An 18,324-nucleotide genomic window follows, 5' to 3' on the forward strand; every position below is an offset into this window, starting at 1 on the left:
CAGCCTGCCATTCACACGTATGGACTCTCATTGCAGCTTTTTGACTTTTTGTAATTATGGCTTTGCTGTCATGAACGATATTCTCAAGTCTTCCTCTTAGAGTGGAATCACTCATCCCTGTGTCTCCCAGTAGGTACGCATGGTAGCTACAGCGCTCCAGCTTGGCTACGCTTGATTATTTGACCTCCATTCATGGTGCCGTTCTGTTACAGACTTCCTTTTTACATCATCGCTTTCAGTTGTGTATCAGTCTTTATGAATATTAGGAAATACTTCTCACTTGCACACCTGCCTCTGTATCCAGGGTCCAGCACTTGTCTAAACGTAACAGCTATATGTATGTGTGGAAGTGATCCTTGCTACATTATTTACATATTCATTCATTTTCTACCACTTTTCCTCAAAGGGTTGCGGGGAAGTTGGAGCCTATCCCAGCATTCTTCGGGCGAGAGGCGAGGTACACCTTGAACTGGTCGCCAGCCAATCACAAGGCACTTAAAGACAAACAACCATTCACACTCATGGCTCATGGCACACACTAAATATATATATATATAAGTGTATATAAGTGTTGACAAAGTATTGCTTTGACTCTTAGTGGCAGTGGTGGGATTTGAACACATGCCTTTCAACATTGACAAACACTCTGCTGAGAGCAGAATAGCAAAAATTGGCAGTATACTCATGCTGTTCAAGTCAAACAGCCCCAGTATCACACGATGCCTAAAGTCAAGGATGTTGACAAAGTATTGCTTTGGACTCTTAGTGGCAGTGGTGGGATTTGAACCCTCGCCTCAAATGAGACTGGAGCCTTAATCCAGCGCCTTTGACCACTCGGCCACACTACCTCTGAAAGGCGGTTTGACTGCAATCAAAGGACTGCTTCTTACTTTCAAAATTGACAAACACTCTGCTGGCGAGCAAAACGGCACATACGCACGGCTCGCAGATGATATCGACATCTTCCATGTGTCCAACAGCTGCTTCTGCCAAATGGGTTGGGTGCCGCAACACCGTTCCAGACATCAAACTCGCAACCGTTTGACTGGAACCAAAGGGCTGCTTCTTACTTTGAACATTGAGAAACACTCTGCTGAGAGCAGAGTAGCAAAAATTGGCAGTATACTCATGCTGTTCCTCCCCACGGAAATCTTTAGTAAAAGGCGAAAGATTTGTACGATCTGAAGAGAAACATGAGCGCTACCGATGTCGCCAGAGTCAAAGGGACAGCCATTTGCTGGTACCCCTGAAAGTCAAGGTGTCACTGTGAGTCTGACGTGTGGTGAATGTTATAAAACAGACTGAAACCGTAAGGGTCTTCCTATCTCTCTGGCCGGCTACTACGTCAACCATTATGAGTTGTTTGGAAAGGTTGACAACAACAGTGTTTCTGCAAAGCCTGCTTTGTACCCTCAGCAGACACTGTTACGAGACAGCTCCCGTCAAGAATTCCTCTGGGCCAAAGGAGTCCATCTGTCTCTTGGGTAGAAAGGGAGCAAACTTTTCCCTACGAAGCCCTGGGGTGGCAAGGTCAGTTGGGCAAAAAAAAATTCAGGAAGAGATGCCTAAAGTCAAGGATGTTGACACATTATTTAGACTCTTGTTGGCAGTGGTGGGATTTGAACCCACGCCTCAAATGAGACTGGAGCCTAAATCCAGCACCTTTGACCACTCGGCCACACTACCTCTGAAAGGGGGGTGTCCTTTCCCTAACCCTTACCCTAACCACAACCCTAACCCTAACCCTAACCACAACCACACCCACAAACCTAACCCATTTGACTGGAATCAAAGGGCTGCTTCTTACTTTGAACATTGAGAAACACTCTGCTGGCGAGCGAAACGGCACATACGCACGGCTCGCAGATGATATCGACATCTTCCATGTGTCCAACAGCTGCTTCTGCCAAATGGGTTGGGTGCCGCAACACCGTTCCAGACATCAAACTCGCAACCCTTTGACTGGAACCAAAGGGCTGCTTCTTACTTTGAACATTGAGAAACACTCTGCTGAGAGCAGAGTAGCAAAAATTGGCAGTATACTCATGCTGTTCCTCCCCACGGAAATCTTTAGTAAAAGGCGAAAGATTTGTACGATCTGAAGAGAAACATGAGCGCTACCGATGTCGCCAGAGTCAAAGGGACAGCCATTTGCTGATACCCCTGAAAGTCAAGGTGTCACTGTGAGTCTGACGTGTGGTGAATGTTATAAAACAGACTGAAACCGTAAGGGTCTTCCTATCTCTCTGGCCGGCTACTACGTCAACCATTATGAGTTGTTTGGAAAGGTTGACAACAACAGTGTTTCTGCAAAGCCTGCTTTGTACCCTCAGCAGACACTGTTACGAAACAGCTCCCGTCAAGAATTCCTCTGGGCCAAAGGAGTCCATCTGTCTCTTGGGTAGAAAGGGAGCAAACTTTTCCCTACGAAGCCCTGGGGTGGCAAGGTCAGTTGGGCAAAAAAATTTTCAGGAAGAGATGCCTAAAGTCAAGGATGTTGACAAATTATTTAGACTCCTGTTGGCAGTGGTGGGATTTGAACCCACGCCTCAAATGACACTGGAGCCTAAATCCAGAGCCTTTGACCACTCGGCCACACTACCTCTGAAAGGGGGTGTCCTTTCCCTAACCCTTACCCTAACCACAACCCCAACCCGAACCCGAACCCTAACCCTAACCCTAACCCTAACCCTAACCACAACCACACCCACAAACCTAACCCATTTGACTGGAATCAAAGGGCTGCTTCTTACTTTCAACATTGAAAAACACTCTGCTGAGAGCAGAATAGTAAAAATTGGCAGTATACTCATGCTGTTCAAGTCAAACAGCCCCAGTATCACAAGATGCCTAAAGTCAAGGATGTTGACAAAGTATTGCTTTGGACTCTTAGTGGCAGTGGTGGGATTTGAACCCACGCCTCAAATGAGACTGGAGCCTTAATCCAGCGCCTTTGACCACTCGGCCACACTACCTCTGAAAGGCGGTTTGACTGCAATCAAAGGACTGCTTCTTACTTTCAAAATTGACAAACACTCTGCTGGCGAGCAAAACGTCACATACGCACGGCTCGCAGATGATATCGACATCTTCCATGTGTCCAACAGCTGCTTCTGCCAAATGGGTTGGGTGCCGCAACACCGTTCCTGACATCAAACTCGCAACCGTTTGACTGGAACCAAAGGGCTGCTTCTTACTTTGAACATTGAGAAACACTCTGCTGAGAGCAGAGTAGCAAAAATTGGCAGTATACTCATGCTGTTCCTCCCCACGGAAATCTTTAGTAAAAGGCGAAAGATTTGTACGATCTGAAGAGAAACATGAGCGCTACCAATGTCGCCAGAGTCAAAGGGACAGCCATTTGCTGATACCCCTGAAAGTCAAGGTGTCACTGTGAGTCTGACGTGTGGTGAATGTTATAAAACAGACTGAAACCGTAAGGGTCTTCCTATCTCTCTGGCCGGCTACTACGTCAACCATTATGAGTTGTTTGGAAAGGTTGACAACAACAGTGTTTCTGCAAAGCCTGCTTTGTACCCTCAGCAGACACTGTTACGAGACAGCTCCCGTCAAGAATTCCTCTGGGCCAAAGGAGTCCATCTGTCTCTTGGGTAGAAAGGGAGCAAACTTTTCCCTACGAAGCCCTGGGGTGGCAAGGTCAGTTGGGCAAAAAAAAATTCAGGAAGAGATGCCTAAAGTCAAGGATGTTGACACATTATTTAGACTCTTGTTGGCAGTGGTGGGATTTGAACCCACGCCTCAAATGAGACTGGAGCCTAAATCCAGCGCCTTTGACCACTCGGCCACACTACCTCTGAAAGGGGGTGTCCTTTCCCTAACCCTTACCCTAACCACAACCCTAACCCGAACCCTAACCCTAACCACAACCACACCCACAAACCTAACCCATTTGACTGGAATCAAAGGGCTGCTTCTTACTTTGAACATTGAGAAACACTCTGCTGGCGAGCGAAACGGCACATACGCACGGCTCGCAGATGATATCGACATCTTCCATGTGTCCAACAGCTGCTTCTGCCAAATGGGTTGGGTGCCGCAACACCGTTCCAGACATCAAACTCGCAACCGTTTGACTGGAACCAAAGGGCTGCTTCTTACTTTGAACATTGAGAAACACTCTGCTGAGAGCAGAGTAGCAAAAATTGGCAGTATACTCATGCTGTTCCTCCCCACGGAAATCTTTAGTAAAAGGCGAAAGATTTGTACGATCTGAAGAGAAACATGAGCGCTACCGATGTCGCCAGAGTCAAAGGGACAGCCATTTGCTGATACCCCTGAAAGTCAAGGTGTCACTGTGAGTCTGACGTGTGGTGAATGTTATAAAACAGACTGAAACCGTAAGGGTCTTCCTATCTCTCTGGCCGGCTACTACGTCAACCATTATGAGTTGTTTGGAAAGGTTGACAACAACAGTGTTTCTGCAAAGCCTGCTTTGTACCCTCAGCAGACACTGTTACGAAACAGCTCCCGTCAAGAATTCCTCTGGGCCAAAGGAGTCCATCTGTCTCTTGGGTAGAAAGGGAGCAAACTTTTCCCTACGAAGCCCTGGGGTGGCAAGGTCAGTTGGGCAAAAAAAATTTCAGGAAGAGATGCCTAAAGTCAAGGATGTTGACAAATTATTTAGACTCTTGTTGGCAGTGGTGGGATTTGAACCCACGCCTCAAATGAGATTGGAGCCTAAATCCAGCGCCTTTGACCACTCGGCCACACTACCTCTGAAAGGGGGTGTCCTTTCCCTAACCCTTACCCTAACCACAACCCCAACCCTAACCCTAACCCTAACCCTAACCCTAACCACAACCACACCCACAAACCTAACCCATTTGACTGGAATCAAAGGGCTGCTTCTTACTTTCAACATTGAAAAACACTCTGCTGAGAGCAGAATAGTAAAAATTGGCAGTATACTCAGGCTGTTCAAGTCAAACAGCCCCAGTATCACAAGATGCCTAAAGTCAAGGATGTTGACAAAGTATTGCTTTGGACTCTTAGTGGCAGTGGTGGGATTTGAACCCACGCCTCAAATGAGACTGGAGCCTTAATCCAGCGCCTTTGACCACTCGGCCACACTACCTCTGAAAGGCGGTTTGACTGCAATCAAAGGACTGCTTCTTACTTTCAAAATTGACAAACACTCTGCTGGCGAGCAAAACGGCACATACGCACGGCTCGCAGATGATATCGACATCTTCCATGTGTCCAACAGCTGCTTCTGCCAAATGGGTTGGGTGCCGCAACACCATTCCAGACATCAAACTCGCAACCCTTTGACTGGAACCAAAGGGCTGCTTCTTACTTTGAACATTGAGAAACACTCTGCTGAGAGCAGAGTAGCAAAAATTGGCAGTATACTCATGCTGTTCCTCCCCACGGAAATATTTAGTAAAAGGCGAAAGATTTGTACGATCTGAAGAGAAACATGAGCGCTACCGATGTCGCCAGAGTCAAAGGGACAGCCATTTGCTGATACCCCTGAAAGTCAAGGTGTCACTGTGAGTCTGACGTGTGGTGAATGTTATAAAACAGACTGAAACCGTAAGGGTCTTCCTATCTCTCTGGCCGGCTACTACGTCAACCATTATGAGTTGTTTGGAAAGGTTGACAACAACAGTGTTTCTGCAAAGCCTGCTTTGTACCCTCAGCAGACACTGTTACGAAACAGCTCCCGTCAAGAATTCCTCTGGGCCAAAGGAGTCCATCTGTCTCTTGGGTAGAAAGGGAGCAAACTTTTCCCTACGAAGCCCTGGGGTGGCAAGGTCAGTTGGGCAAAAAAATTTTCAGGAAGAGATGCCTAAAGTCAAGGATGTTGACAAATTATTTAGACTCTTGTTGGCAGTGGTGGGATTTGAACCCACGCCTCAAATGAGACTGGAGCCTAAATCCAGCGCCTTTGACCACTCGGCCACACTACCTCTGAAAGGGGGTGTCCTTTCCCTAACCCTTACCCTAACCACAACCACAACCCGAACCCTAACCCTAACCCTAACCCTAACCCTAACCCTAACCCTAACCCTAACCACAACCACACCCACAAACCTAACCCATTTGACTGGAATCAAAGGGCTGCTTCTTACTTTCAACATTGAAAAACACTCTGCTGAGAGCAGAATAGTAAAAATTGGCAGTATACTCATGCTTTTCAAGTCAAACAGCCCCAGTATCACAAGATGCCTAAAGTCAAGGATGTTGACAAAGTATTGCTTTGGACTCTTAGTGGCAGTGGTGGGATTTGAACCCACGCCTCAAATGAGACTGGAGCCTTAATCCAGCGCCTTTGACCACTCGGCCACACTACCTCTGAAAGGCGGTTTGACTGCAATCAAAGGACTGCTTCTTACTTTCAAAATTGACAAACACTCTGCTGGCGAGCAAAACGGCACATACGCACGGCTCGCAGATGATATCGACATCTTCCATGTGTCCAACAGCTGCTTCTGCCAAATGGGTTGGGTGCCGCAACACCGTTCCAGACATCAAACTCGCAACCGTTTGACTGGAACCAAAGGGCTGCTTCTTACTTTGAACATTGAGAAACACTCTGCTGAGAGCAGAGTAGCAAAAATTGGCAGTATACTCATGCTGTTCCTCCCCACGGAAATCTTTAGTAAAAGGCGAAAGATTTGTACAATCTGAAGAGAAACATGAGCGCTACCGATGTCGCCAGAGTCAAAGGGACAGCCATTTGCTGATACCCCTGAAAGTCAAGGTGTCACTGTGAGTCTGACGTGTGGTGAATGTTATAAAACAGACTGAAACCGTAAGGGTCTTCCTATCTCTCTGGCCGGCTACTACGTCAACCATTATGAGTTGTTTGGAAAGGTTGACAACAACAGTGTTTCTGCAAAGCCTGCTTTGTACCCTCAGCAGACACTGTTACGAGACAGCTCCCGTCAAGAATTCCTCTGGGCCAAAGGAGTCCATCTGTCTCTTGGGTAGAAAGGGAGCAAACTTTTCCCTACGAAGCCCTGGGGTGGCAAGGTCAGTTGGGCAAAAAAATTTTCAGGAAGAGATGCCTAAAGTCAAGGATGTTGACACATTATTTAGACTCTTGTTGGCAGTGGTGGGATTTGAACCCACGCCTCAAATGAGACTGGAGCCTAAATCCAGCGCCTTTGACCACTCGGCCACACTACCTCTGTAAGGGGGTGTCCTTTCCCTAACCCTTACCCTAACCACAACCACAACCCTGACCCGAACCCTAACCACAACCACACCCACAAACCTAACCCATTTGACTGGAATCAAAGGGCTGCTTCTTACTTTGAACATTGAGAAACACTCTGCTGGCGAGCGAAACGGCACATACGCACGGCTCGCAGATGATATCGACATCTTCCATGTGTCCAACAGCTGCTTCTGCCAAATGGGTTGGGTGCCGCAACACCGTTCCAGACATCAAACTCGCAACCCTTTGACTGGAACCAAAGGGCTGCTTCTTACTTTGAACATTGAGAAACACTCTGCTGAGAGCAGAGTAGCAAAAATTGGCAGTATACTCATGCTGTTCCTCCCCACGGAAATCTTTAGTAAAAGGCGAAAGATTTGTACGATCTGAAGAGAAACATGAGCGCTACCGATGTCGCCAGAGTCAAAGGGACAGCCATTTGCTGATACCCCTGAAAGTCAAGGTGTCACTGTGAGTCTGACGTGTGGTGAATGTTATAAAACAGACTGAAACCGTAAGGGTCTTCCTATCTCTCTGGCCGGCTACTACGTCAACCATTATGAGTTGTTTGGAAAGGTTGACAACAACAGTGTTTCTGCAAAGCCTGCTTTGTACCCTCAGCAGACACTGTTACGAAACAGCTCCCGTCAAGAATTCCTCTGGGCCAAAGGAGTCCATCTGTCTCTTGGGTAGAAAGGGAGCAAACTTTTCCCTACGAAGCCCTGGGGTGGCAAGGTCAGTTGGGCAAAAAAATTTTCAGGAAGAGATGCCTAAAGTCAAGGATGTTGACAAATTATTTAGACTCTTGTTGGCAGTGGTGGGATTTGAACCCACGCCTCAAATGAGACTGGAGCCTAAATCCAGCGCCTTTGACCACTCGGCCACACTACCTCTGAAAGGGGGTGTCCTTTCCCTAACCCTTACCCTAACCACAACCACAACCCCAACCCCAACCCCAACCCGAACCCTAACCCTAACCCTAACCCTAACCCTAACCACAACCACAACCACACCCACAAACCTAACCCATTTGACTGGAATCAAAGGGCTGCTTCTTACTTTCAACATTGAAAAACACTCTGCTGAGAGCAGAATAGTAAAAATTGGCAGTATACTCATGCTGTTCAAGTCAAACAGCCCCAGTATCACAAGATGCCTAAAGTCAAGGATGTTGACAAAGTATTGCTTTGGACTCTTAGTGGCAGTGGTGGGATTTGAACCCACGCCTCAAATGAGACTGGAGCCTTAATCCAGCGCCTTTGACCACTCGGCCACACTACCTCTGAAAGGCGGTTTGACTGCAATCAAAGGACTGCTTCTTACTTTCAAAATTGACAAACACTCTGCTGGCGAGCAAAACGGCACATACGCACGGCTCGCAGATGATATCGACATCTTCCATGTGTCCAACAGCTGCTTCTGCCAAATGGGTTGGGTGCCGCAACACCGTTCCAGACATCAAACTCGCAACCGTTTGACTGGAACCAAAGGGCTGCTTCTTACTTTGAACATTGAGAAACACTCTGCTGAGAGCAGAGTAGCAAAAATTGGCAGTATACTCATGCTGTTCCTCCCCACGGAAATCTTTAGTAAAAGGCGAAAGATTTGTACGATCTGAAGAGAAACATGAGCGCTACCGATGTCGCCAGAGTCAAAGGGACAGCCATTTGCTGGTACCCCTGAAAGTCAAGGTGTCACTGTGAGTCTGACGTGTGGTGAATGTTATAAAACAGACTGAAACCGTAAGGGTCTTCCTATCTCTCTGGCCGGCTACTACGTCAACCATTATGAGTTGTTTGGAAAGGTTGACAACAACAGTGTTTCTGCAAAGCCTGCTTTGTACCCTCAGCAGACACTGTTACGAGACAGCTCCCGTCAAGAATTCCTCTGGGCCAAAGGAGTCCATCTGTCTCTTGGGTAGAAAGGGAGCAAACTTTTCCCTACGAAGCCCTGGGGTGGCAAGGTCAGTTGGGCAAAAAAAAATTCAGGAAGAGATGCCTAAAGTCAAGGATGTTGACACATTATTTAGACTCTTGTTGGCAGTGGTGGGATTTGAACCCACGCCTCAAATGAGACTGGAGCCTAAATCCAGCACCTTTGACCACTCGGCCACACTACCTCTGAAAGGGGGGTGTCCTTTCCCTAACCCTTACCCTAACCACAACCCTAACCCTAACCCTAACCACAACCACACCCACAAACCTAACCCATTTGACTGGAATCAAAGGGCTGCTTCTTACTTTGAACATTGAGAAACACTCTGCTGGCGAGCGAAACGGCACATACGCACGGCTCGCAGATGATATCGACATCTTCCATGTGTCCAACAGCTGCTTCTGCCAAATGGGTTGGGTGCCGCAACACCGTTCCAGACATCAAACTCGCAACCCTTTGACTGGAACCAAAGGGCTGCTTCTTACTTTGAACATTGAGAAACACTCTGCTGAGAGCAGAGTAGCAAAAATTGGCAGTATACTCATGCTGTTCCTCCCCACGGAAATCTTTAGTAAAAGGCGAAAGATTTGTACGATCTGAAGAGAAACATGAGCGCTACCGATGTCGCCAGAGTCAAAGGGACAGCCATTTGCTGATACCCCTGAAAGTCAAGGTGTCACTGTGAGTCTGACGTGTGGTGAATGTTATAAAACAGACTGAAACCGTAAGGGTCTTCCTATCTCTCTGGCCGGCTACTACGTCAACCATTATGAGTTGTTTGGAAAGGTTGACAACAACAGTGTTTCTGCAAAGCCTGCTTTGTACCCTCAGCAGACACTGTTACGAAACAGCTCCCGTCAAGAATTCCTCTGGGCCAAAGGAGTCCATCTGTCTCTTGGGTAGAAAGGGAGCAAACTTTTCCCTACGAAGCCCTGGGGTGGCAAGGTCAGTTGGGCAAAAAAATTTTCAGGAAGAGATGCCTAAAGTCAAGGATGTTGACAAATTATTTAGACTCTTGTTGGCAGTGGTGGGATTTGAACCCACGCCTCAAATGAGACTGGAGCCTAAATCCAGCGCCTTTGACCACTCGGCCACACTACCTCTGAAAGGGGGTGTCCTTTCCCTAACCCTTACCCTAACCACAACCACAACCCCAACCCGAACCCGAACCCTAACCCTAACCCTAACCCTAACCCTAACCCTAACCCTAACCCTAACCACAACCACAACCACACCCACAAACCTAACCCATTTGACTGGAATCAAAGGGCTGCTTCTTACTTTCAACATTGAAAAACACTCTGCTGAGAGCAGAATAGTAAAAATTGGCAGTATACTCATGCTGTTCAAGTCAAACAGCCCCAGTATCACAAGATGCCTAAAGTCAAGGATGTTGACAAAGTATTGCTTTGGACTCTTAGTGGCAGTGGTGGGATTTGAACCCACGCCTCAAATGAGACTGGAGCCTTAATCCAGCGCCTTTGACCACTCGGCCACATTACCTCTGAAAGGCGGTTTGACTGCAATCAAAGGACTGCTTCTTACTTTCAAAATTGACAAACACTCTGCTGGCGAGCAAAACGGCACATACGCACGGCTCGCAGATGATATCGACATCTTCCATGTGTCCAACAGCTGCTTCTGCCAAATGGGTTGGGTGCCGCAACACCGTTCCAGACATCAAACTCGCAACCGTTTGACTGGAACCAAAGGGCTGCTTCTTACTTTGAACATTGAGAAACACTCTGCTGAGAGCAGAGTAGCAAAAATTGGCAGTATACTCATGCTGTTCCTCCCCACGGAAATCTTTAGTAAAAGGCGAAAGATTTGTACGATCTGAAGAGAAACATGAGCGCTACCGATGTCGCCAGAGTCAAAGGGACAGCCATTTGCTGATACCCCTGAAAGTCAAGGTGTCACTGTGAGTCTGACGTGTGGTGAATGTTATAAAACAGACTGAAACCGTAAGGGTCTTCCTATCTCTCTGGCCGGCTACTACGTCAACCATTATGAGTTGTTTGGAAAGGTTGACAACAACAGTGTTTCTGCAAAGCCTGCTTTGTACCCTCAGCAGACACTGTTACGAAACAGCTCCCGTCAAGAATTCCTCTGGGCCAAAGGAGTCCATCTGTCTCTTGGGTAGAAAGGGAGCAAACTTTTCCCTACGAAACCCTGGGGTGGCAAGGTCAGTTGGGCAAAAAAAATTTCAGGAAGAGATGCCTAAAGTCAAGGATGTTGACAAATTATTTAGACTCTTGTTGGCAGTGGTGGGATTTGAACCCACGCCTCAAATGAGACTGGAGCCTAAATCCAGCGCCTTTGACCACTCGGCCACACTACCTCTGAAAGGGGGTGTCCTTTCCCTAACCCTTACCCTAACCACAACCACAACCCGAACCCTAACCCTAACCCTAACCCTAACCCTAACCCTAACCCTAACCCTAACCACAACCACACCCACAAACCTAACCCATTTGACTGGAATCAAAGGGCTGCTTCTTACTTTCAACATTGAAAAACACTCTGCTGAGAGCAGAATAGTAAAAATTGGCAGTATACTCATGCTTTTCAAGTCAAACAGCCCCAGTATCACAAGATGCCTAAAGTCAAGGATGTTGACAAAGTATTGCTTTGGACTCTTAGTGGCAGTGGTGGGATTTGAACCCACGCCTCAAATGAGACTGGAGCCTTAATCCAGCGCCTTTGACCACTCGGCCACACTACCTCTGAAAGGCGGTTTGACTGCAATCAAAGGACTGCTTCTTACTTTCAAAATTGACAAACACTCTGCTGGCGAGCAAAACGGCACATACGCACGGCTCGCAGATGATATCGACATCTTCCATGTGTCCAACAGCTGCTTCTGCCAAATGGGTTGGGTGCCGCAACACCGTTCCAGACATCAAACTCGCAACCGTTTGACTGGAACCAAAGGGCTGCTTCTTACTTTGAACATTGAGAAACACTCTGCTGAGAGCAGAGTAGCAAAAATTGGCAGTATACTCATGCTGTTCCTCCCCACGGAAATCTTTAGTAAAAGGCGAAAGATTTGTACAATCTGAAGAGAAACATGAGCGCTACCGATGTCGCCAGAGTCAAAGGGACAGCCATTTGCTGATACCCCTGAAAGTCAAGGTGTCACTGTGAGTCTGACGTGTGGTGAATGTTATAAAACAGACTGAAACCGTAAGGGTCTTCCTATCTCTCTGGCCGGCTACTACGTCAACCATTATGAGTTGTTTGGAAAGGTTGACAACAACAGTGTTTCTGCAAAGCCTGCTTTGTACCCTCAGCAGACACTGTTACGAGACAGCTCCCGTCAAGAATTCCTCTGGGCCAAAGGAGTCCATCTGTCTCTTGGGTAGAAAGGGAGCAAACTTTTCCCTACGAAGCCCTGGGGTGGCAAGGTCAGTTGGGCAAAAAAATTTTCAGGAAGAGATGCCTAAAGTCAAGGATGTTGACACATTATTTAGACTCTTGTTGGCAGTGGTGGGATTTGAACCCACGCCTCAAATGAGACTGGAGCCTAAATCCAGCGCCTTTGACCACTCGGCCACACTACCTCTGTAAGGGGGTGTCCTTTCCCTAACCCTTACCCTAACCACAACCACAACCCTGACCCGAACCCTAACCACAACCACACCCACAAACCTAACCCATTTGACTGGAATCAAAGGGCTGCTTCTTACTTTCAACATTGACAAACACTCTGCTGGCGAGCGAAACGGCACATACGCACGGCTCGCAGATGATATCGACATCTTCCATGTGTCCAACAGCTGCTTCTGCCAAATGTGTTGGGTGCCGCAACACCGTTCCAGACATCAAACTCGCAACCGTTTGACTGGAACCAAAGGGCTGCTTCTTACTTTGAACATTGAGAAACACTCTGCTGAGAGCAGAGTAGCAAAAATTGGCAGTATACTCATGCTGTTCCTCCCCACGGAAATCTTTAGTAAAAGGCGAAAGATTTGTACGATCTGAAGAGAAACATGAGCGCTACCGATGTCGCCAGAGTCAAAGGGACAGCCATTTGCTGATACCCCTGAAAGTCAAGGTGTCACTGTGAGTCTGACGTGTGGTGAATGTTATAAAACAGACTGAAACCGTAAGGGTCTTCCTATCTCTCTGGCCGGCTACTACGTCAACCATTATGAGTTGTTTGGAAAGGTTGACAACAACAGTGTTTCTGCAAAGCCTGCTTTGTACCCTCAGCAGACACTGTTACGAAACAGCTCCCGTCAAGAATTCCTCTGGGCCAAAGGAGTCCATCTGTCTCTTGGGTAGAAAGGGAGCAAACTTTTCCCTACGAAGCCCTGGGGTGGCAAGGTCAGTTGGGCAAAAAAATTTTCAGGAAGAGATGCCTAAAGTCAAGGATGTTGACAAATTATTTAGACTCTTGTTGGCAGTGGTGGGATTTGAACCCACGCCTCAAATGAGACTGGAGCCTAAATCCAGCGCCTTTGACCACTCGGCCACACTACCTCTGAAAGGGGGTGTCCTTTCCCTAACCCTTACCCTAACCACAACCACAACCCGAACCCTAACCCTAACCCTAACCCTAACCCTAACCCTAACCCTAACCCTAACCCTAACCCTAACCCTAACCCTAACCACAACCACACCCACAAACCTAACCCATTTGACTGGAATCAAAGGGCTGCTTCTTACTTTCAACATTGAAAAACACTCTGCTGAGAGCAGAATAGTAAAAATTGGCAGTATACTCATGCTTTTCAAGTCAAACAGCCCCAGTATCACAAGATGCCTAAAGTCAAGGATGTTGACAAAGTATTGCTTTGGACTCTTAGTGGCAGTGGTGGGATTTGAACCCACGCCTCAAATGAGACTGGAGCCTTAATCCAGCGCCTTTGACCACTCGGCCACACTACCTCTGAAAGGCGGTTTGACTGCAATCAAAGGACTGCTTCTTACTTTCAAAATTGACAAACACTCTGCTGGCGAGCAAAACGGCACATACGCACGGCTCGCAGATGATATCGACATCTTCCATGTGTCCAACAGCTGCTTCTGCCAAATGGGTTGGGTGCCGCAACACCGTTCCAGACATCAAACTCGCAACCGTTTGACTGGAACCAAAGGGCTGCTTCTTACTTTGAACATTGAGAAACACTCTGCTGAGAGCAGAGTAGCAAAAATTGGCAGTATACTCATGCTGTTCCTCCCCACGGAAATCTTTAGTAAAAGGCGAAAGATTTGTACAATCTGAAGAGAAACATGAGCGCTACCGATGTCGCCAGAGTCAAAGGGACAGCCATTTGCTGATACCCCTGAAAGTCAAGGTGTCACTGTGAGTCTGACGTGTGGTGAATGTTATAAAACAGACTGAAACCGTAAGGGTCTTCCTATCTCTCTGGCCGGCTACTACGTCAACCATTATGAGTTGTTTGGAAAGGTTGACAACAACAGTGTTTCTGCAAAGCCTGCTTTGTACCCTCAGCAGACACTGTTACGAGACAGCTCCCGTCAAGAATTCCTCTGGGCCAAAGGAGTCCATCTGTCTCTTGGGTAGAAAGGGAGCAAACTTTTCCCTACGAAGCCCTGGGGTGGCAAGGTCAGTTGGGCAAAAAAATTTTCAGGAAGAGATGCCTAAAGTCAAGGATGTTGACACATTATTTAGACTCTTGTTGGCAGTGGTGGGATTTGAACCCACGCCTCAAATGAGACTGGAGCCTAAATCCAGCGCCTTTGACCACTCGGCCACACTACCTCTGTAAGGGGGTGTCCTTTCCCTAACCCTTACCCTAACCACAACCACAACCCTGACCCGAACCCTAACCACAACCACACCCACAAACCTAACCCATTTGACTGGAATCAAAGGGCTGCTTCTTACTTTGAACATTGAGAAACACTCTGCTGGCGAGCGAAACGGCACATACGCACGGCTCGCAGATGATATCGACATCTTCCATGTGTCCAACAGCTGCTTCTGCCAAATGGGTTGGGTGCCGCAACACCGTTCCAGACATCAAACTCGCAACCCTTTGACTGGAACCAAAGGGCTGCTTCTTACTTTGAACATTGAGAAACACTCTGCTGAGAGCAGAGTAGCAAAAATTGGCAGTATACTCATGCTGTTCCTCCCCACGGAAATCTTTAGTAAAAGGCGAAAGATTTGTACGATCTGAAGAGAAACATGAGCGCTACCGATGTCGCCAGAGTCAAAGGGACAGCCATTTGCTGATACCCCTGAAAGTCAAGGTGTCACTGTGAGTCTGACGTGTGGTGAATGTTATAAAACAGACTGAAACCGTAAGGGTCTTCCTATCTCTCTGGCCGGCTACTACGTCAACCATTATGAGTTGTTTGGAAAGGTTGACAACAACAGTGTTTCTGCAAAGCCTGCTTTGTACCCTCAGCAGACACTGTTACGAAACAGCTCCCGTCAAGAATTCCTCTGGGCCAAAGGAGTCCATCTGTCTCTTGGGTAGAAAGGGAGCAAACTTTTCCCTACGAAGCCCTGGGGTGGCAAGGTCAGTTGGGCAAAAAAATTTTCAGGAAGAGATGCCTAAAGTCAAGGATGTTGACAAATTATTTAGACTCTTGTTGGCAGTGGTGGGATTTGAACCCACGCCTCAAATGAGACTGGAGCCTAAATCCAGCGCCTTTGACCACTCGGCCACACTACCTCTGAAAGGGGGTGTCCTTTCCCTAACCCTTACCCTAACCACAACCACAACCCCAACCCCAACCCCAACCCGAACCCTAACCCTAACCCTAACCCTAACCACAACCACAACCACACCCACAAACCTAACCCATTTGACTGGAATCAAAGGGCTGCTTCTTACTTTCAACATTGAAAAACACTCTGCTGAGAGCAGAATAGTAAAAATTGGCAGTATACTCATGCTGTTCAAGTCAAACAGCCCCAGTATCACAAGATGCCTAAAGTCAAGGATGTTGACAAAGTATTGCTTTGGACTCTTAGTGGCAGTGGTGGGATTTGAACCCACGCCTCAAATGAGACTGGAGCCTTAATCCAGCGCCTTTGACCACTCGGCCACACTACCTCTGAAAGGCGGTTTGACTGCAATCAAAGGACTGCTTCTTACTTTCAAAATTGACAAACACTCTGCTGGCGAGCAAAACGGCACATACGCACGGCTCGCAGATGATATCGACATCTTCCATGTGTCCAACAGCTGCTTCTGCCAAATGGGTTGGGTGCCGCAACACCGTTCCAGACATCAAACTCGCAACCGTTTGACTGGAACCAAAGGGCTGCTTCTTACTTTGAACATTGAGAAACACTCTGCTGAGAGCAGAGTAGCAAAAATTGGCAGTATACTCATGCTGTTCCTCCCCACGGAAATCTTTAGTAAAAGGCGAAAGATTTGTACGATCTGAAGAGAAACATGAGCGCTACCGATGTCGCCAGAGTCAAAGGGACAGCCATTTGCTGATACCCCTGAAAGTCAAGGTGTCACTGTGAGTCTGACGTGTGGTGAATGTTATAAAACAGACTGAAACCGTAAGGGTCTTCCTATCTCTCTGGCCGGCTACTACGTCAACCATTATGAGTTGTTTGGAAAGGTTGACAACAACAGTGTTTCTGCAAAGCCTGCTTTGTACCCTCAGCAGACACTGTTACGAAACAGCTCCCGTCAAGAATTCCTCTGGGCCAAAGGAGTCCATCTGTCTCTTGGGTAGAAAGGGAGCAAACTTTTCCCTACGAAGCCCTGGGGTGGCAAGGTCAGTTGGGCAAAAAAAATTTCAGGAAGAGATGCCTAAAGTCAAGGATGTTGACAAATTATTTAGACTCTTGTTGGCAGTGGTGGGATTTGAACCCACGCCTCAAATGAGACTGGAGCCTAAATCCAGCGCCTTTGACCACTCGGCCACACTACCTCTGAAAGGGGGTGTCCTTTCCCTAACCCTTACCCTAACCACAACCCCAACCCTAACCCTAACCCTAACCCTAACCACAACCGCACCCACAAACCTAACCCATTTGACTGGAATCAAAGGGCTGCTTCTTACTTTCAACATTGAAAAACACTCTGCTGAGAGCAGAATAGTAAAAATTGGCAGTATACTCAGGCTGTTCAAGTCAAACAGCCCCAGTATCACAAGATGCCTAAAGTCAAGGATGTTGACAAAGTATTGCTTTGGACTCTTAGTGGCAGTGGTGGGATTTGAACCCACGCCTCAAATGAGACTGGAGCCTTAATCCAGCGCCTTTGACCACTCGGCCACACTACCTCTGAAAGGCGGTTTGACTGCAATCAAAGGACTGCTTCTTACTTTCAAAATTGACAAACACTCCGCTGGCGAGCAAAACGGCACATACGCACGGCTCGCAGATGATATCGACATCTTCCATGTGTCCAACAGCTGCTTCTGCCAAATGGGTTGGGTGCCGCAACACCATTCCAGACATCAAACTCGCAACCCTTTGACTGGAACCAAAGGGCTGCTTCTTACTTTGAACATTGAGAAACACTCTGCTGAGAGCAGAGTAGCAAAAATTGGCAGTATACTCATGCTGTTCCTCCCCACGGAAATATTTAGTAAAAGGCGAAAGATTTGTACGATCTGAAGAGAAACATGAGCGCTACCGATGTCGGCAGAGTCAAAGGGACAGCCATTTGCTGATACCCCTGAAAGTCAAGGTGTCACTGTGAGTCTGACGTGTGGTGAATGTTATAAAACAGACTGAAACCGTAAGGGTCTTCCTATCTCTCTGGCCGGCTACTACGTCAACCATTATGAGTTGTTTGGAAAGGTTGACAACAACAGTGTTTCTGCAAAGCCTGCTTTGTACCCTCAGCAGACACTGTTACGAAACAGCTCCCGTCAAGAATTCCTCTGGGCCAAAGGAGTCCATCTGTCTCTTGGGTAGAAAGGGAGCAAACTTTTCCCTACGAAGCCCTGGGGTGGCAAGGTCAGTTGGGCAAAAAAATTTTCAGGAAGAGATGCCTAAAGTCAAGGATGTTGACAAATTATTTAGACTCTTGTTGGCAGTGGTGGGATTTGAACCCACGCCTCAAATGAGACTGGAGCCTAAATCCAGCGCCTTTGACCACTCGGCCACACTACCTCTGAAAGGGGGTGTCCTTTCCCTAACCCTTACCCTAACCACAACCCCAACCCCAACCCGAACCCTAACCCTAACCCTAACCCTAACCCTAACCCTAACCACAACCACACCCACAAACCTAACCCATTTGACTGGA

General features: G+C 47.6%; 42 non-coding genes across 42 annotated transcripts; all 42 read right to left on the bottom strand.

Moving 5' to 3' along the window:
- Nucleotides 1-766: 766 nt before the first annotated feature.
- On the bottom strand, nt 767-848 carry trnal-aag (transfer RNA leucine (anticodon AAG)). The gene has a single exon. It is a non-coding gene; the product is annotated as a tRNA-Leu (tRNA).
- Nucleotides 849-1,086: 238 nt separating this feature from the next.
- LOC131110686 (U5 spliceosomal RNA) lies at nt 1,087-1,201 on the bottom strand. Its single transcript, XR_009120943.1, has one exon. It is a non-coding gene; the product is annotated as a U5 spliceosomal RNA (small nuclear RNA).
- A 403-nt stretch (nt 1,202-1,604) lies between these two features.
- trnal-uag (transfer RNA leucine (anticodon UAG)) lies at nt 1,605-1,686 on the bottom strand. The gene has a single exon. It is a non-coding gene; the product is annotated as a tRNA-Leu (tRNA).
- Nucleotides 1,687-2,003: 317 nt separating this feature from the next.
- On the bottom strand, nt 2,004-2,118 carry LOC131110781 (U5 spliceosomal RNA). Its single transcript, XR_009121040.1, has one exon. It is a non-coding gene; the product is annotated as a U5 spliceosomal RNA (small nuclear RNA).
- A 403-nt stretch (nt 2,119-2,521) lies between these two features.
- On the bottom strand, nt 2,522-2,603 carry trnal-uag (transfer RNA leucine (anticodon UAG)). The gene has a single exon. It is a non-coding gene; the product is annotated as a tRNA-Leu (tRNA).
- A 290-nt stretch (nt 2,604-2,893) lies between these two features.
- Nucleotides 2,894-2,975, bottom strand: trnal-aag (transfer RNA leucine (anticodon AAG)). Its single transcript has one exon. It is a non-coding gene; the product is annotated as a tRNA-Leu (tRNA).
- A 238-nt stretch (nt 2,976-3,213) lies between these two features.
- LOC131110793 (U5 spliceosomal RNA) lies at nt 3,214-3,328 on the bottom strand. The gene has a single exon (XR_009121051.1). It is a non-coding gene; the product is annotated as a U5 spliceosomal RNA (small nuclear RNA).
- A 403-nt stretch (nt 3,329-3,731) lies between these two features.
- Nucleotides 3,732-3,813, bottom strand: trnal-uag (transfer RNA leucine (anticodon UAG)). Its single transcript has one exon. It is a non-coding gene; the product is annotated as a tRNA-Leu (tRNA).
- Nucleotides 3,814-4,135: 322 nt separating this feature from the next.
- Nucleotides 4,136-4,250, bottom strand: LOC131110805 (U5 spliceosomal RNA). The gene has a single exon (XR_009121062.1). It is a non-coding gene; the product is annotated as a U5 spliceosomal RNA (small nuclear RNA).
- Nucleotides 4,251-4,653: 403 nt separating this feature from the next.
- Nucleotides 4,654-4,735, bottom strand: trnal-uag (transfer RNA leucine (anticodon UAG)). Its single transcript has one exon. It is a non-coding gene; the product is annotated as a tRNA-Leu (tRNA).
- A 278-nt stretch (nt 4,736-5,013) lies between these two features.
- On the bottom strand, nt 5,014-5,095 carry trnal-aag (transfer RNA leucine (anticodon AAG)). Its single transcript has one exon. It is a non-coding gene; the product is annotated as a tRNA-Leu (tRNA).
- A 238-nt stretch (nt 5,096-5,333) lies between these two features.
- Nucleotides 5,334-5,448, bottom strand: LOC131110754 (U5 spliceosomal RNA). Its single transcript, XR_009121013.1, has one exon. It is a non-coding gene; the product is annotated as a U5 spliceosomal RNA (small nuclear RNA).
- A 403-nt stretch (nt 5,449-5,851) lies between these two features.
- Nucleotides 5,852-5,933, bottom strand: trnal-uag (transfer RNA leucine (anticodon UAG)). Its single transcript has one exon. It is a non-coding gene; the product is annotated as a tRNA-Leu (tRNA).
- A 302-nt stretch (nt 5,934-6,235) lies between these two features.
- On the bottom strand, nt 6,236-6,317 carry trnal-aag (transfer RNA leucine (anticodon AAG)). The gene has a single exon. It is a non-coding gene; the product is annotated as a tRNA-Leu (tRNA).
- Nucleotides 6,318-6,555: 238 nt separating this feature from the next.
- On the bottom strand, nt 6,556-6,670 carry LOC131110748 (U5 spliceosomal RNA). The gene has a single exon (XR_009121007.1). It is a non-coding gene; the product is annotated as a U5 spliceosomal RNA (small nuclear RNA).
- A 403-nt stretch (nt 6,671-7,073) lies between these two features.
- trnal-uag (transfer RNA leucine (anticodon UAG)) lies at nt 7,074-7,155 on the bottom strand. Its single transcript has one exon. It is a non-coding gene; the product is annotated as a tRNA-Leu (tRNA).
- Nucleotides 7,156-7,477: 322 nt separating this feature from the next.
- Nucleotides 7,478-7,592, bottom strand: LOC131110816 (U5 spliceosomal RNA). The gene has a single exon (XR_009121073.1). It is a non-coding gene; the product is annotated as a U5 spliceosomal RNA (small nuclear RNA).
- A 403-nt stretch (nt 7,593-7,995) lies between these two features.
- trnal-uag (transfer RNA leucine (anticodon UAG)) lies at nt 7,996-8,077 on the bottom strand. The gene has a single exon. It is a non-coding gene; the product is annotated as a tRNA-Leu (tRNA).
- Nucleotides 8,078-8,385: 308 nt separating this feature from the next.
- trnal-aag (transfer RNA leucine (anticodon AAG)) lies at nt 8,386-8,467 on the bottom strand. Its single transcript has one exon. It is a non-coding gene; the product is annotated as a tRNA-Leu (tRNA).
- A 238-nt stretch (nt 8,468-8,705) lies between these two features.
- Nucleotides 8,706-8,820, bottom strand: LOC131110687 (U5 spliceosomal RNA). The gene has a single exon (XR_009120944.1). It is a non-coding gene; the product is annotated as a U5 spliceosomal RNA (small nuclear RNA).
- Nucleotides 8,821-9,223: 403 nt separating this feature from the next.
- On the bottom strand, nt 9,224-9,305 carry trnal-uag (transfer RNA leucine (anticodon UAG)). The gene has a single exon. It is a non-coding gene; the product is annotated as a tRNA-Leu (tRNA).
- A 317-nt stretch (nt 9,306-9,622) lies between these two features.
- LOC131110689 (U5 spliceosomal RNA) lies at nt 9,623-9,737 on the bottom strand. Its single transcript, XR_009120947.1, has one exon. It is a non-coding gene; the product is annotated as a U5 spliceosomal RNA (small nuclear RNA).
- A 403-nt stretch (nt 9,738-10,140) lies between these two features.
- Nucleotides 10,141-10,222, bottom strand: trnal-uag (transfer RNA leucine (anticodon UAG)). The gene has a single exon. It is a non-coding gene; the product is annotated as a tRNA-Leu (tRNA).
- A 320-nt stretch (nt 10,223-10,542) lies between these two features.
- Nucleotides 10,543-10,624, bottom strand: trnal-aag (transfer RNA leucine (anticodon AAG)). The gene has a single exon. It is a non-coding gene; the product is annotated as a tRNA-Leu (tRNA).
- Nucleotides 10,625-10,862: 238 nt separating this feature from the next.
- LOC131110701 (U5 spliceosomal RNA) lies at nt 10,863-10,977 on the bottom strand. Its single transcript, XR_009120959.1, has one exon. It is a non-coding gene; the product is annotated as a U5 spliceosomal RNA (small nuclear RNA).
- A 403-nt stretch (nt 10,978-11,380) lies between these two features.
- Nucleotides 11,381-11,462, bottom strand: trnal-uag (transfer RNA leucine (anticodon UAG)). The gene has a single exon. It is a non-coding gene; the product is annotated as a tRNA-Leu (tRNA).
- Nucleotides 11,463-11,764: 302 nt separating this feature from the next.
- Nucleotides 11,765-11,846, bottom strand: trnal-aag (transfer RNA leucine (anticodon AAG)). The gene has a single exon. It is a non-coding gene; the product is annotated as a tRNA-Leu (tRNA).
- A 238-nt stretch (nt 11,847-12,084) lies between these two features.
- LOC131110749 (U5 spliceosomal RNA) lies at nt 12,085-12,199 on the bottom strand. The gene has a single exon (XR_009121008.1). It is a non-coding gene; the product is annotated as a U5 spliceosomal RNA (small nuclear RNA).
- A 403-nt stretch (nt 12,200-12,602) lies between these two features.
- trnal-uag (transfer RNA leucine (anticodon UAG)) lies at nt 12,603-12,684 on the bottom strand. The gene has a single exon. It is a non-coding gene; the product is annotated as a tRNA-Leu (tRNA).
- Nucleotides 12,685-13,006: 322 nt separating this feature from the next.
- On the bottom strand, nt 13,007-13,121 carry LOC131110713 (U5 spliceosomal RNA). The gene has a single exon (XR_009120971.1). It is a non-coding gene; the product is annotated as a U5 spliceosomal RNA (small nuclear RNA).
- A 403-nt stretch (nt 13,122-13,524) lies between these two features.
- On the bottom strand, nt 13,525-13,606 carry trnal-uag (transfer RNA leucine (anticodon UAG)). The gene has a single exon. It is a non-coding gene; the product is annotated as a tRNA-Leu (tRNA).
- A 326-nt stretch (nt 13,607-13,932) lies between these two features.
- On the bottom strand, nt 13,933-14,014 carry trnal-aag (transfer RNA leucine (anticodon AAG)). Its single transcript has one exon. It is a non-coding gene; the product is annotated as a tRNA-Leu (tRNA).
- Nucleotides 14,015-14,252: 238 nt separating this feature from the next.
- Nucleotides 14,253-14,367, bottom strand: LOC131110750 (U5 spliceosomal RNA). Its single transcript, XR_009121009.1, has one exon. It is a non-coding gene; the product is annotated as a U5 spliceosomal RNA (small nuclear RNA).
- A 403-nt stretch (nt 14,368-14,770) lies between these two features.
- Nucleotides 14,771-14,852, bottom strand: trnal-uag (transfer RNA leucine (anticodon UAG)). The gene has a single exon. It is a non-coding gene; the product is annotated as a tRNA-Leu (tRNA).
- A 322-nt stretch (nt 14,853-15,174) lies between these two features.
- LOC131110724 (U5 spliceosomal RNA) lies at nt 15,175-15,289 on the bottom strand. The gene has a single exon (XR_009120984.1). It is a non-coding gene; the product is annotated as a U5 spliceosomal RNA (small nuclear RNA).
- Nucleotides 15,290-15,692: 403 nt separating this feature from the next.
- trnal-uag (transfer RNA leucine (anticodon UAG)) lies at nt 15,693-15,774 on the bottom strand. Its single transcript has one exon. It is a non-coding gene; the product is annotated as a tRNA-Leu (tRNA).
- Nucleotides 15,775-16,076: 302 nt separating this feature from the next.
- Nucleotides 16,077-16,158, bottom strand: trnal-aag (transfer RNA leucine (anticodon AAG)). The gene has a single exon. It is a non-coding gene; the product is annotated as a tRNA-Leu (tRNA).
- Nucleotides 16,159-16,396: 238 nt separating this feature from the next.
- On the bottom strand, nt 16,397-16,511 carry LOC131110736 (U5 spliceosomal RNA). Its single transcript, XR_009120995.1, has one exon. It is a non-coding gene; the product is annotated as a U5 spliceosomal RNA (small nuclear RNA).
- Nucleotides 16,512-16,914: 403 nt separating this feature from the next.
- On the bottom strand, nt 16,915-16,996 carry trnal-uag (transfer RNA leucine (anticodon UAG)). Its single transcript has one exon. It is a non-coding gene; the product is annotated as a tRNA-Leu (tRNA).
- A 272-nt stretch (nt 16,997-17,268) lies between these two features.
- trnal-aag (transfer RNA leucine (anticodon AAG)) lies at nt 17,269-17,350 on the bottom strand. The gene has a single exon. It is a non-coding gene; the product is annotated as a tRNA-Leu (tRNA).
- A 238-nt stretch (nt 17,351-17,588) lies between these two features.
- Nucleotides 17,589-17,703, bottom strand: LOC131110755 (U5 spliceosomal RNA). The gene has a single exon (XR_009121014.1). It is a non-coding gene; the product is annotated as a U5 spliceosomal RNA (small nuclear RNA).
- A 403-nt stretch (nt 17,704-18,106) lies between these two features.
- trnal-uag (transfer RNA leucine (anticodon UAG)) lies at nt 18,107-18,188 on the bottom strand. Its single transcript has one exon. It is a non-coding gene; the product is annotated as a tRNA-Leu (tRNA).
- Between the last annotated feature and the right edge of the window lie 136 nt (nt 18,189-18,324).

This window comes from Doryrhamphus excisus, chromosome 23 (assembly GCF_030265055.1).
Source record: "Doryrhamphus excisus isolate RoL2022-K1 chromosome 23, RoL_Dexc_1.0, whole genome shotgun sequence".
Classification (NCBI taxonomy): Eukaryota; Metazoa; Chordata; class Actinopteri; order Syngnathiformes; family Syngnathidae; genus Doryrhamphus; species Doryrhamphus excisus.